The sequence below is a fragment of the Saccopteryx leptura genome, chromosome 3, assembly GCF_036850995.1.
Source record: "Saccopteryx leptura isolate mSacLep1 chromosome 3, mSacLep1_pri_phased_curated, whole genome shotgun sequence".
NCBI classification, from domain to species: Eukaryota; Metazoa; Chordata; class Mammalia; order Chiroptera; family Emballonuridae; genus Saccopteryx; species Saccopteryx leptura.
This window is the reverse complement of record NC_089505.1, coordinates 343,086,727-343,101,111: the sequence shown is the minus strand read 5'-3', so window position 1 is coordinate 343,101,111 and position 14,385 is coordinate 343,086,727. Positions and strand designations below refer to the sequence as shown.

Sequence of the window (14,385 nt, the reverse complement as noted above, 5' to 3'; positions counted from 1 at the left end):
TCTAGTAAATAGCTCTAAAAGTTAACAGCTCTTTAAAGAAATGTAACTGCAATACTATTATTACAAATAAAATTAGCAATGTTTGCTTAGTATTACCAAATATGCAGTTAGTGCCCTAATTTTGACTTATCTCATAAATGTCATTAAATGAGCATTTGGGGGCGGGGGGAGAGGAAGTGAAATCAAAACTTGGATCAGGTCCATGCATTATAATTGGTTGATAAAATGTTTCTTCAGTCTTTCTACAATACATCTGCACATTCCTCCTTTGTCTTTCTCTCCCCCTCCTACCTTGTAACTTATTTTTTGAAGAAACGAGGTCATTTGTCCTGAAGAGTTTTTTAGCCTGGAGCTGTGAGTTTTTTGAGAATAGTAGTGATATATGAAATGGGGGTGTTCACAGCCTGTGCTCGTGGCCAGGCAAGAAGTCTGTCTGACTTCACCATATAAGTTCTTGGGGTTTTGTGCAAAAGGATCAGGGCAATGATAGAGAAAAAAGGGGCTTAGGCAAAGTCAGGAAATTGACATGGGAAAGAAGAAAGAAGGCCATTGTCCTGTGAGAGGCGGAAGAGGAAGTTGGAAAGAAGCTATGGCAGGAGCTTTGTGTGGCGATGAGCAGCTGTAGATCGGGAGTTAGAATTGGAGGAGAAGGAGGTTTGGGACATAGCTCACATTTTTATGGTTAATGCTGAGGTCACAGAAGTAGAGAGAAGCCTTTATTTTTTTAAAACTTTTTTATATAAGTTGTGAAAAAAAATCTCACCCTACATCTTTTGGTATTTTAGAGAAGCCAAGGAAATATGGAAATTATTTTTATTTGTCATTTTTTCCCATCAGGGTACCATTTTATTTTCATGTGACACAGCAGAAACTAGACTGCGTGGAGCCTATTTTCCTTTGGTCTATTTCTTCAGGTTCCCTTATCCAGATGGAAACTCCAGCCTGGTGTCCTTTGTATCCACTCTTCACACCCATGGTGGCGGGAAGTCACCTTAGCCCCTTAATTTTTTTTTCCTCACCTGACCCAACAGAAGGGCTCTGTATCCATTGATGAGCTTTTGGCTACAGTAATAAAAGCCTTCATTCTAAGTCATATAAATAAAGAAAAGTTATAATGTCACAGAATAAGAAGATCTGAGATAGGGCAGGCTATGTATATACCTTCAATCAATTTCTTCTTTACCAGTTCAGTCCTGCCCAACTTTAGCACCTCTCCTGGTATTAACGTAGCTGCCACAGGCCTATGGGCTGAGATGGAAGCCCTGCAGGTCCTGAAGCACAGGCTCCAGCAGGTCAGCAGCCATGGAGCCCTCAAGGCTCTCTCTGCATTTTCTTCTGAGCAAATGATGTGAGCGGTTGATACATCAGTGGAGGAAGACACCTATGGAAACAAATACAATGAAAACAAGTAGTCTTTTGGCTGTCACTGACACCCAATATATACCACTGAAATGAATGGCAAAAACACATTCTGAGATATAAGTGGAAACAGGGTGCCCCCTGGATGGCGTTGTTGGCTTCATTATATGACTGATGCTTCTCCAACAACGAAACTACCTATTGCTTATAAATTCGTTTGGACAAACCATAAATTCAATATGAGTAGCGCTCCAGAACAAGATGTGCCTTACTCCACCACAAGAAAGGAGATTCAAGAGTGGGCCCCACTTTCAACAATTTACAAGTAAAAACAATGAAAAACAATTTAAACATGTAAAATATGGGCTTTTCATGTAATTGCACTTTTACTGCTTCCTGTTAACTCTATTTTAAAAAAAAAAATAGCTGCAACAATTTCAACAATCATATCTTCACCAGTGAACAGTAATTTTTCTTCTTCTGTGCTGCTCTTTAAAAGTAAAAATGATTTTTCAAAAGCATAGCTCATATACCAGCTTTTCCCTCTTGTCTCATTTTCCAGAAGTGGGTGGCGTGACTCATCCTAAGCCATCACCGGCAAGGGAAATAGAGTTACCATGATTCCATTGCTTTGGACAAACCAAGACCCACATTCTTTAGACTGGGAATTCTGACAACTTCTATGTGCACCAAGTCTTGTGGGAGAGCAAGCATCTCAACAGGGGTCTGCCACTGAGGAAGAGTGAGGTGTGGGATCCATTTGCTTAGGTATCCAACAGTGTATGCCACAGGCTTTATCAGGCATCACAGATAACAGGAATTTTGAAAACTAGTGTAGAAATAAAAGGATTCAGAAAGACGAGAAAGCTTCTTATTAGAAACCTACTGCCATCCTCCTCCAAAACTCTTGCCCCAAACATAACCTCAGCTCCCCATTTAAGTATCTTAAAACTATAGAGACTAGCCCTGGCCGGTTGGCTCAGTGGTAGAGCGTCGGCCTGGCGTGTAGAAGTCCCAGGTTCGATTCCCAGCCAGGGCACACAGGAGAAGCGCCCATCTGCTTCTCCACCCCTCCCCCTCTCCTTCCTCTCTGTCTCTCTCTTCCCCTCCCTAAGCGGAGGCTCCATTGGAGCAAAGATGGCCTGGCGCTGGGGATGGCTCCTTGTCCTCTGCCCCAGGCACTAGAGAGGCTCTGGTTGCGGCAGAGCGACCCCCCTGAGGGGCAGAGCGTCGCCCCCTGGTGGGTGTGCTGGGTGGATCCAGGTCGGGCACATGCAGGAGTCTGTCTGACTGTCTCTCCCCGTTTCCAGCTTCGGAAAAATACCAAAAAAAAAAAAAAAAAAATATATATATATATATATATATATATATATATATATATATAGAGAGAGAGAGAGAGAGAGAGAGAGTCTAAAATATTTTATCTATGGGAATGAAGTGATTAAAGGGATTATCAAATGTCTTTCAATCTTATTACAACAGCACATTGGGTATGAACCTAGGGAAGGCACACTGTAAGCTGGAAAGTTAGAACTTTCAGCTTTGACCTTCTCTTTTATTCTTTAGAATCAGAAGGGCCAGAGCTGGGCTCAGAGGAGAGAAAGCAAAGTTAAGATGGGTAAAGAGATCCTTCTCATTACATAGTCATGCTCAGCATGGCAGGGATTCAGAAGCAAGTTTGGTAAGAAATGGAGCAGTTGCATTTGAATGGACTATTCTAAGAGATACATCTCTTAGAGCCTTGGCATAATGGTTAGTAGCTGGATTGACTAGAAAAGAAGTAGAGAAAAGGAGAGACTTACTCGTCAATTCAGTGGACCAGAGGCTGTCTCAGGAGAAGTGGTCAAAGGGGAAGGAAGAAAGATCAACAAATAGCCTTACTCATGTAGGCCTTTGGATTCTAGAAGGAAAATTTAACAGTTTCTCATTCATTCAATTCATTTAACAGATATGTTATGGTAAGATAATGTTATAATAAATAAATATACAGAAATATAGAAAAATATAGAAAATAGAGAGAAATAAGTTAGGATATAATATTAAAAGCCATTAAGGCAAGTGAGTAAGACTATGCCCTCTGGGAAAGAGCTAACCTAGTGTGTAAAGATGTGATAGGCGAGACCATGTCTTCTGCACCTGGCCCAGTTAGTGTGTGTGTGAAGTTATATATAGATAAAAAGAGCTCCCTGGGAGGAACTCCCCAAAAGTGGCTTGATGTGATAATCCTGTAGATTAACACCTGCTACAAGGTGTATGCCAGAAAAGGTACTAAAGCCGAGAGGCCCCCAGCTGCAGTTAGTCATCCAGACTCCAATGTTCAACGTGGACTGTCTCCACACCACTCTGACCAAGGACAGCCAAGAGGAGCACGCCATGGGCCCCATTAAGCTGTACCCAGGCACACCACAGGATCTGTGAGTAATAAACTACTTGTGTGATTCTTAAAACTAACTTGTTTGTCGGTTGTGTTTTTTCTCCGATGGGAATTGGTCTCAGTATTGATAAGTGGAATCCTCACAGCCACCTCAAGAAGAGTCTCAAAGAGGCCACCAGCCCTGCTGTTAAGGAGGAGTGTCCCACTGCCAGGGAAATCGAATCGGGGACGTCTGATCGACATAGAGGTAGGGCTCTACTGGGACAAGATATCACACACTTACTTCCTGGCTCTTTCCCCTCTAGCTATGTTCAGTCTTGTTCGCATAGATAAACTGTACTAAACTGACTACTTCTGTTGTTAGCCAGGAAGATACTGGCACTAATTATTCTCTATGTAGAGCATTCATTATCTCTTTGATTCTGGGTGAATCATATTCTGTATTGAGACACAGTTCACAGGTCTATTTTCTATCTCTCCTAAAGTAGTCAGCCATGTACTAAATCAGATTACTTCCTGCATCACCTCTTTTCTCATGCCACAGGCTTTCCCTGGATGTTTTCAGTCACTCCAAGTCCTCTTACACATCAGTAATTTTTACGTTGGTATGTTCAGACCAAACATCTTTCCCATTTTCAAGCCTTAAAGCCAGCTGATAAGTAAACATGTATACCTGAAAATCACACAGGCTCCTCCACTCTCCATCTTCAAGCAAAGTGGATATCCTTGTCTCTGCCCCCTGCTTCACCTTTCTCATGAAATCAGACTATAAAACATTTTTTGACTCATTTATTCTACCAAGCTTGGGGCTAAGTACTTTGAGTAATCAAATGATGCATATGCTATAGCTCTCTTAACAGTTACTTTTGATTTTTCACCTAATAATTAAAAAAAGAGAGAGAGAAAAAAATCAATGAAAACTCTCTTCCTTATTTTCCAAAATTTCACATCCTGGTCACCTATTTAAATGTGTATATGTTTTAAGTAGTGTAGGTTAAAAAAGAAAAACAACTTCTTTCATTTCAACTGAAATGGCTTACATAAAGAACTGGGGTTATTATGCTACAAAATAAATGACTTGAAAGATAAAATGGCATGATGAAGCAATGTTATTTTAATCAAGATGATTGGTTTGATTGTGGTGACCTGAAAAGCTCTCACGGAGGTTTTAAATTGACATAAATTAGGGATGCAAGATGGAGAAAGAAATGGCTTGTCTGTATAAAATGGAAAAATGTTTTAACAAGAGGATAATCCAAGTGGACAAAAATGAATTCAGAAGGAAGACCTGGATCACACAATTAATTATCAGGGAATCAGACTACTTTCTCATCTGATAAAATATTTCATGATTATATGACATAAAGGTCAGTATTCTCTGTCTTTCCAAGTATAAAAAATTCCTATAATCTAATTTCTTAATGAAGATGATTTGAGGATAAGGGCTAAATTATAATTTCTTTGCAATATTTTGTAGACATGAGTTAGTGATAATCATAATATAAATAAAAATCAAATACCTGATGTAGCTAAATCATAAGGACCAAGGAAAAGTGAGTGAGTGTTATGAGATACTCAAGGGCTCAGAGCTTGCCCTTTGAGCAGGTTAAAAATTAGTAAGGAGGCCCTGGCCGGTTGGCTCAGTGGTAGAGCATTGGCCTGGCGTGCAGGAGTTCCAGGTTCGATTCTTGGCCAGGGCACACAGGAGAAGCACCCATCTGCTTCTGCACCCCTCCCCCTCTCCTTCCTCTCTGTCTCTTCTTCCCCTCCTGCAGCCAAGGCTCCATTGGAGCAAAGTTGGCCCAGGCGCTGAAGATGGCTCTGTGGCCTCTGCCTTAGGTGCTAGAATGGCTCTGGTTGCAATGGAGCAACGCCCTAGATGGGCAGAGCATCACCCCCTGGTGGGCATGCCGGGTGGATCCTGGTCGGGTGCATGCGGGAGTCTGTCTGACTGCCTCCTGTTTCCAACTTCAGAAAAATACAAAAACAACAACAACAACAACAAAAAAACAACTTAGTGACTTATAGCAACTACCATTTTATTATTTCTTAGGATTCTGTGGTTTGCCTGGGATCAGCTGGATGGTTCTTTGGCTCTATATGAGACTGACTGGGAATGCAGTCATCTGAGGAATCAACTGAAAACAATGTCCAAGATTTCTTATTCATGTGGCCAGAAACTAACACTGGCTCTTAAATGAGTGTTCACTATCAGCTGGAATATTTACAAGTGGCCTTCTATGTGTCTTGAGTGTCTCACAGTATGGTAACTGGATACTGAAATGAAGTGTCCCAGGAGTGAGCATTCCGAAAAGGAGGGAGTAGAATCAGCCACGCTCTTAAAGAACAGGTTTAGAACCGGCACAGTGTTGTTTCCATCACACTGTGTTGTTAAGTAACTACATGGCCAGCTAAATTCAAGCAGAGGGCAACTGAAGTCTACCTCTCAAAGGGGAGAGTAACAAAGAATGTACGGATAACCTTAATCTACTGGAGTGAGTACAGAAATAAATGCTATGAAGCAAGAAATATTGAAATACAAGAGAATCAACTAGGTATTTAGAGAAAGCAAAAGCAGAAAGTGGTTTGCTATGAATATTTTTACTGTTTAGGTATACTGAACATTAGAAATACCCTGAGATATCCAAAAATACATGGAAAGCTTCTATTATATTTAAACTTATTTTGGTCAGGAAGAGAAAAGGAATTCTACCTTAAAGGATCATTGTATGCAAAGCAAAACAACAACAACAACAACAAAAACACAAAAAACCACAGTGGGTTTTCTTTCTACCACTAGAGAGAACATTTCTTTTCATTTAAAAAATAAACAAATAAATATGGCAAAGATCCTTAGAAGAGACTATAATTTATAATAGTTTGGGAAAATTGGGGCTGAAACTATTTTAAAATTTGTTGTTAAAGTGATTCTCATTGAGAAATAATAAAGAGTATTTGATGCAATTCTTATGAATATATTTTATTTCCAACTGTGAATTACTATTTTCTGCATGAAAGTCAGGCATTGCAGGCAAAAGCAATGAAACACAGTATTCAGATGAAATTAAACTATAGCTACAGTGTTCCACGTAGGAGTAGAAATAATTAACCATTAATTATGTCACTTTTGCCTTTTGTGTTTCCTCTTTTAAAATATTTGTATGATCATAAGTAAGATAGAACAGGAAATTTATTTCTTTAATAGAAACATCTAAAATATTGACTCATTAACATTTTTTAGATTTGGAAAATATCTTTAGGAGGATAGATCCAAATTCAAACTTCGAACAACAGAATCCTGAGGCCTTCAAATATCCAGGCTTGGGCATGAGGTCATTTACTCCAAATCAGTAAGAAACTGAACCGTTTCCTCATTCATTCATTCATTTATTCATTTAGAGAAACAAGTTTTGATTGTGTGCTAATATACCCCTAATCCCTGGGGTTCAGTCCATGTGGATGAACAGTATATAAAAAATATATGAACTTGAACTCAATTGAACATGAACAATAAGTGTCACAAAAAATGTTACAGGAAGGACTGAGTTATTTACTCAGGTTGTCAATAAGACATCCTGCTGTAGTTTTCCCTGAAGCCAAGGAGGAAGATGTTCTTAACACTTGACTACCTGCCTAGTTAATTATTTCAGAATGTGGTCACCTTTCTTCCGTTCCTAAAGGCTATGCATGAAGAGCCTTGGTGTAATGGCCTTCAGCCAAACTTTTCCCATAAAATAGGGTCTCAGACCACCCCAGAAGCTATAGAGAACTCTTTAGCTCTAGAGCAGTGGTCCCCAACCTTTTTTGGGCCACGAACCAGTTTAATGTCAGAAAATATTTTCACAGACCGGCCTTTAGGGTGGGACGGATAAATGTATCACGTGACCGAGACAAGAGTCAAGAGTGAGTCTTAGACGGATGTAACAGAGGGAATCTGGTCATTTTTAAAAAATAAAACATCAGGCCCTGGCCGGTTGGCTCAGTGGTAGAGCGTCGGCCTGGTGTGCAGAAGTCCCGGGTTCGATTCCCGGCCAGGGCACACAGGAGAAGCGCCCATCTGCTTCTCCACCCCTCCCCCTCTCCTTCCTCTCTGTCTCTCTCTTCCCCTCCCGCAGCCAAGGCTCCATTGGAGCAAAGATGGCCCGGGCGCTGGGGATGGTTCTGTGGCCTCTGCCTCAGGCACTAGAATGGCTCTGGATGCAACAGAGCGACGCCCCAGAGGGGCAGAATATCGCCCCCTGGTGGGCATGCCGGGTGGATCCCAGTCAGGCGCATGCGGAGTCTGTCTGACTGCCTCCCCGTTTCCAGCTTTGGAAAAATGAAAATAAATAAATAAATAAATAAATAAAACATCATTCAGACTTAAATATAAATAAAACGGAAATAATGTAAGTTATTTATTTTTTTTCTGCAGACCGGTACCAACTGGCCCACGGACTGGTACCGGTCCGTGGCCCAGGGGTTGGGGACCACTGCTCTAGAGAACTCTTCCTTAGCTCTAGAGAACTCATCCTTATAGATCGCATATGGCTGACTTTTTTAGCCCAGGCTGAGCTTCCCGGTCTGATGATGTGTTCCTCCATGGTTTGGTGAGATTTGTACATACTCATAAGTCTCTTTTTCTTAGCTATTGCTATACTAGTTATACGGTAAAGCCAGTAGGCACGGCCACCATCACAGCAGCCTGGCCCATGCAGGCTCACATTGGATTCAGACAGTCGGTAAAAAAACAACAGAGCCAAAACCTGGTGGGCCATAGTCTTTAATCCTAGCTTGTACCCAGCGGGCAAGTAAAAACTACACACTGGGCTCTAAAACCCACTCACATTCAGTGCTCACAAAGCTACTGATTTATCTGAGTTTCCTAGAATCAAAGGTTTCTAGCTCACCAAACTTATTCACCTCTGTTCCCCATCTCCTTCCTTCTCCCTGCACAAACTCTGCCCAAACTGGCTTCTCTCTCAGCACTCTGCCATCTTGGCTGCTTCTCCTGGACACATGGCCTCTTTCTGCTCTCTCCTCTAATGATAATCTCAGGAACCAAGAGAGCAAGCTCTCGTTTTGCCCCCATTTTATAGTGTAGATTCAAAACCTTTAATCCAATATACAAAATAGGGAAAGTCTCTAATACAAAATCACTTATCAGAGACATGATGAGATTGTACCACCCCACATCAAAACGGGTGGGAAAGGCTTAATCCTAAAACCAAGCCCCAGGCTACAAGGATCCTGCCTGCCCACAGCCCACAGAGACACACATTAATATCACCTGGGCAACAGCCTCCACGTGGGCAGCACCATCTTTAACAAAGTGAGCATAATATATTTTATCTGCCCAACAACTAGCTATTACTCTAGAACCCAGGCTGATGTCTTTCTGTTTGGTGATGTTGTGTAGTTTATTGTTGTGTTAATTATATTAAGCTTTTCCTTTATTCTACCTTAGGTTACGTAAGCTCAAACCTGTTTTGATTTTTGTGGGTCAAATAAGTTTGCAAATATGATGTATATGTTTGCTGGCTTATAGTTTGCATTGGGTGTGGGGGACAGGCTATAAGCAGGCAGGGTCCTTATAGCCTAAGGCTTAGTTTTAAGACTAAGCCTTTCCCACCCTTTTAATCCTAAAATCTTCTCAACACTAAGCTTTTCCCCACGCCCTTGACTGTTTCATGATGTGGGGTGGTACACTCTTATGAGGAATCCCATTTATGCCTCAGATAAATGAGTTTGTATCAGAGACTTCCTTATTTATATATATATTGGCTTAAAGGTTTTGATTTCTACACTATAAAATGGGGTAGACTGGGGGCTTGCTCGCTCTTGATTCCTGCTATCAGTATTGCAGGGACCTCCCTGATCCCTTGCCCTCCATGGAAAAAGCAGGTTTTCTGCTTTTCCCTTGGCTTCTCTTGTGGTTTGCCTGTCTTGGTGAGACACCAATAAACAGAATGGCCCACCATCCTCTGACTCCACCATTTCATTACTGTCTGTCCAAATTAAATGTGAACCTGCATGGGCCAGGCAGCTGTGATGGTGGCTGTGGCTGCTGGCATTACAATTTTGTCTTATTTTTATTGTTATTAATCATAATACATTTCTGCCTAAAATCCATCTGTGGGAAATTTCAACTTTGTACCATGCCTCTTGCACAGCACAGGCCATTATATAAATATCAATAATAACATAAATAATTATAATTAAAATTTTAGTTAAATAAGTCAGGTATTATTTTAAAAGAAATTATGCAAGAACCTTTAAAGACTTAAATTATGCTTGTATTTCTTTTAATCCAGTTTTGTTTTGAAAATCTTATGTAAAGCCAGTAGCCACGGCCACCATCACAGTTGCCTGGCCCATGCAGGTTTGCACTGGATTTGGACAGATGGTAATGAAACAACAGAGCCACGAACTGGTGGGCCATTATCTTTAATCCTAGTTTGCACCAGGTGGGCAAGTAAAAACACACACTGGACTCTAAAACCCACTCATTCAGCGCTCCCAAAGCTACTGACTTATCCGAGTTTCCTAGAATCAAAGGTTTCTAGCTCACCAGTCTCATTCTCCTTTGTTCCCCATCTCCTCTCTACACAAACTCTGCACTGGCTTCTCTTTCAGCACTCTGCCATCTTGGCTGCCTCTCTTCTCCTCCACATGGCCTTACTCTGCTCTCTCCTCTAATGCTAATCTCAGGAACTGAGAACCCTACTTTATAGTGCAGAAATCAAAACCTTTAATCCAATATAAGGAAGTCTCTGATACAAAGTCCACCCCACATCAAAAAGGGTGAGAAAGGCTTAGTCCTAATCCAAGCCCTAGGTTACAAGGATCCTGCCTGCCCACAGCCCACCCGCAACACACATTAATATAATTACGCCCATTCCAAGCATAAGGGCAACTAATATCATCACCTGGGAGGTGGGCTTCCACATGGGCAGCGCCATCTTTAACAAAGTGAGCATAATATATTTTATCTGCCCAACATCTTAGAAACTTATATTTGTGAAGATGGTGTTCTCTATGGGATACCCAGACAAAACTTTGTAAAAGTCTATATCTTCGCTGTACGTATTTGGAATTCTATCGCCTGTTCTGCCTACCCTCTATATTATCTAGAATTCTCAACATCTACCTCAATTTACCTAAATGCATTCATGCCACTCTCTGACCTAATGCCCGTCCTTAGTCGCTCCAGAATTGACATTTCCCCATTATCTGCTGAGGCTATCTCATGGTCAAAGCTGTAGTCTTTTTTTTTAAATTAATTTTAATAGGGTGACATTGCAAAGCTGTCGTCTTTTAGAGCAGTTATAAGAGATAAGTGTTAGGAGTGTCTTCGGTTGCACTGAGTGGTGACCGGACTATCTGCAGGTCAGGCCTCCCCTGCACTGCACTACAATCCAGCTGCCTATTGCACATGGCCATTTGGGTACTTCAATCCTGCCATTTTAAATGCTAATTTGACTTCCCTGTGGCATGCACAGCTTTTCCTGAAATTCACATACTCATTCACCAGGTATTCACTGAGTACTGCAGTCTTCAGCCTTTGCTGAGCTCTAATCAGATCTTCCTATAACTGACTCCTTCCTTGTCAGCCTTCCTGTCTGACACAAACATCACTGATTAGCCAGGTCCTAGCTCAGGTTAGGAGACTACTGATACCTATGTTTTTGGAAAGAACCCATGAGCACTTGACCCAATGGATTATTCTTCTCAAGGCTCCTTGCATTTATTATCTTTTTTTAAAACAATTTTCCTCTCCTCAATTTTTCTAAATTTGGCCATTTGCAGTTGTCCTCAATTTATCCTTCCAGCATCCAGAAACTTTCCCTAGATTATCTATTTCTGTAAGGTTAGCAATTACACTGACTGTGAAATTTCTATTTCTAACACTGGGTGGATATTTAGCAGTAGTTTCTTGTAAATCAGATTATAGGGGGAAAAAGTATAGTTATTATGTATCAAGTAGGTATAGGTATTCATAAAAGTTTCTTTGAAAATAGCTTGGAGGGGCTCAGTGTTGTAAAGGTTATCCATACATATGAAAATACAATCAAACAATGTGAGAAATGGTGGGAGGAATGGACCTGTTTTCAAAATGTGATTCTCAGCTGGTAAACTATAAAAAAACTGCATGAAATTGGAATCAGTAACTTTAGATTTTAACTTCATGACTTACATAAAGGTAACTTGTTAAAGTTCTTATTTTTAAAATTCTTATTTAACTTGTTTAAGTTCTTATCTAGATACATTTATAAGTGAAATTAAAAGAATATTCTACCCTGGCTAGTTGTGCAGCGGATAGAGCATCATCCCAGAGAGCCAAGATTACTGGTTCAATCCTGGGGTCGTGAGCTCAACCCCAAGGTCACTGGTTTGAGCTCCGGTCAGAGCACATATGAGAAGCAATCAGTGGCTGCACAATTATGGGGAAAAACGAGTTGAGGCGCCTCTCTCTCTCTCTCGCTTTCTCTCTCCTTTCCCTAACCCCCTTCCTCTCTCACAAATCAATGGGGGGAAAAAAAGAATATTCCTTCCTTTGGTTTACCAGTGCTCTGATTTACTTGTTATCACTTTTTTTTTAATTGAGAAGAGGGGGAGATAGACAGACTCCCACATGCACCCTCACTGGGATCCACCCAGCAACCCCCATCTGGGGCCATTACTCCAATCAACCGAGCTATCCTCAGCACCTCAGGCTGATTCTTGGACCAACCAAACCACTGGCTACAGGAGGACAAAGGCGAGAGAAGGGGGAGAGGGAAGAGAGGAGAAGCAAATGGTTGCTTCTCTTGTGTGCCCTGACTGGGAATTGAAGCTGGGATGTCCATACGCTGGGCCAACCAGCCAGGGCCTGAAGAATCTTCACTTTTATATCCATGTTTGAGGAAGGACTATTTAGTTAGAACCACATCTGCTTTTGGCTGACAATATAGATGTAGAGGCTCTATAGTTTAGATCATTTACTCTGATTATGAGAGAGTTAATTTTCGTTGAACATTATACTGAAGGAAATCATTGGTACAATTTAATTTAACCTCTTTGTTTTACCAGGTTGAAAAAGAAAATGAAGGCCTAAGCAATTAAGTGACTTACCCAAGGTGGCCCAGCGTTACTGAGTAAGAGGCATGTGATAGACTTAAATTAGCCTGTAAGCACCACGAAGTCTGTCTCATTCACCATTGTATCTTTAGTGCCTGCCGTATTGACTGGCATAGCATGAGTGGTCAATACGTCTATGTTGGATGCATGAAATAATAAAGAATGGGTGGTTTCAATCTTTTTGATACTTTTCCAAAGTTACGAAATCCAGAAAGTCTCTTCAACTTCAAATAAGCATTAGTCTGTGCTACTTGTGTCTTGTTATAACTAAGGGTTTTTTTTTTTTTTTTGCTTGTTTGTTTGTTTTTAGCAAAATAGTGGGTTAAAGAAAACACAGCCGGAACCTACAGACTATTCAGACCAGAAGAACCAAGTCAGGCAATGAAATAAACCCTACCCACAGCAATGCGGGAAAGCATCTTGTCTGCATCGGAGAATCCAGTGCTCTGCATCAAATCTGAAAATCTAGCACATTGGTGATGGGTCAGAAGGCAGTCCTACAGATGGTGAGTTTGAAAATAATTTGCTTAGTAGTGTTTAGAACATGGTATTTTTTAAAATTAATTTTAATGGGGTGACATTAATAAATCAGGGTACATATGTTCAGAGAAAACATCTCCAGGTTATTTTGACATTTAATTATGTTGCATACCCATCACCCAAAGTCAAATTGTCTTCCGTCACCTTCTGTCTGGTGTTAAGGAACATGGTATTAAGGATATTTGAAACCAGATGATAACGACCACAAATAGATATCAGCTAGCTATTCGACTCCCTGGCCATTTGTCTGGGGTTCAGGTTCAAAACTCTCATTCCTTATAAAGCATGGGAGTCGCTGCAATTATCAAAGAAAGGAAATTGAAATTCTAGCTTACCTAATCAGGGCTAAGCACTGTATAAACCAGATAGGGGTTGAACTACGGAAAAAAAACAGGAAAGTTACGGATCCTGAACAAACTAAATGAGGACAACTGAAATTATAAGTAGGTTAAAGTTTTCACATAAACTTTGGGCTTCTTTGGGACATTTCCTTTTTTTTTTTTTTTTTTTTTTTTTTTTTTTTTTTTTTTTTTTTTTTTTGTAGCACTTTCAACAGAACGTGTTCACAGGAAGGAGCCGAGGTGTTACCTGAACATAATATAATATTCAATAAGAAGAAGCGGATGAAAGCTGCCCAGACTGATGACCAGCGATGCTGTTTCCAGGCTCCTTTATTCCTCTAATTGATAGTCAGAGGTCCTAGTCGGGTACTTCAAAAGTTCAAAAACGCCTGACTGCCGTCATGAGTAAATTTATAAGTTTTCATGACTAGAATTTTGCCACAACATTCTTTGAAAGACAAAATTAGAATGTTCCAAAGGAACTTCTATAGACATATTGTGAAATTTAATGAGTATGAGATGATGTATTTATTTAAAACTCTTGATAGGTTGTTGTGAAATACAGACAGTAACAGACAGTTGGATTTTAGTTCCCTACTAACCTGACATGAAAATAAGCTCAGATGCATAAACCAAGGTCTCAGTTTAAGGGCAGCAGGCCAAACAGACCCC

The 14,385-nt window shown here is 40.6% G+C and overlaps 1 pseudogene; it reads left to right on the top strand.

Annotated features, from left to right (window-relative positions):
* The first annotated feature begins 1,253 nt into the window (after window positions 1–1,253).
* On the top strand, window positions 1,254–1,688 carry LOC136398057 (NADH dehydrogenase [ubiquinone] 1 alpha subcomplex subunit 12 pseudogene; annotated as a pseudogene).
* Window positions 1,689–14,385: the final 12,697 nt, after the last annotated feature.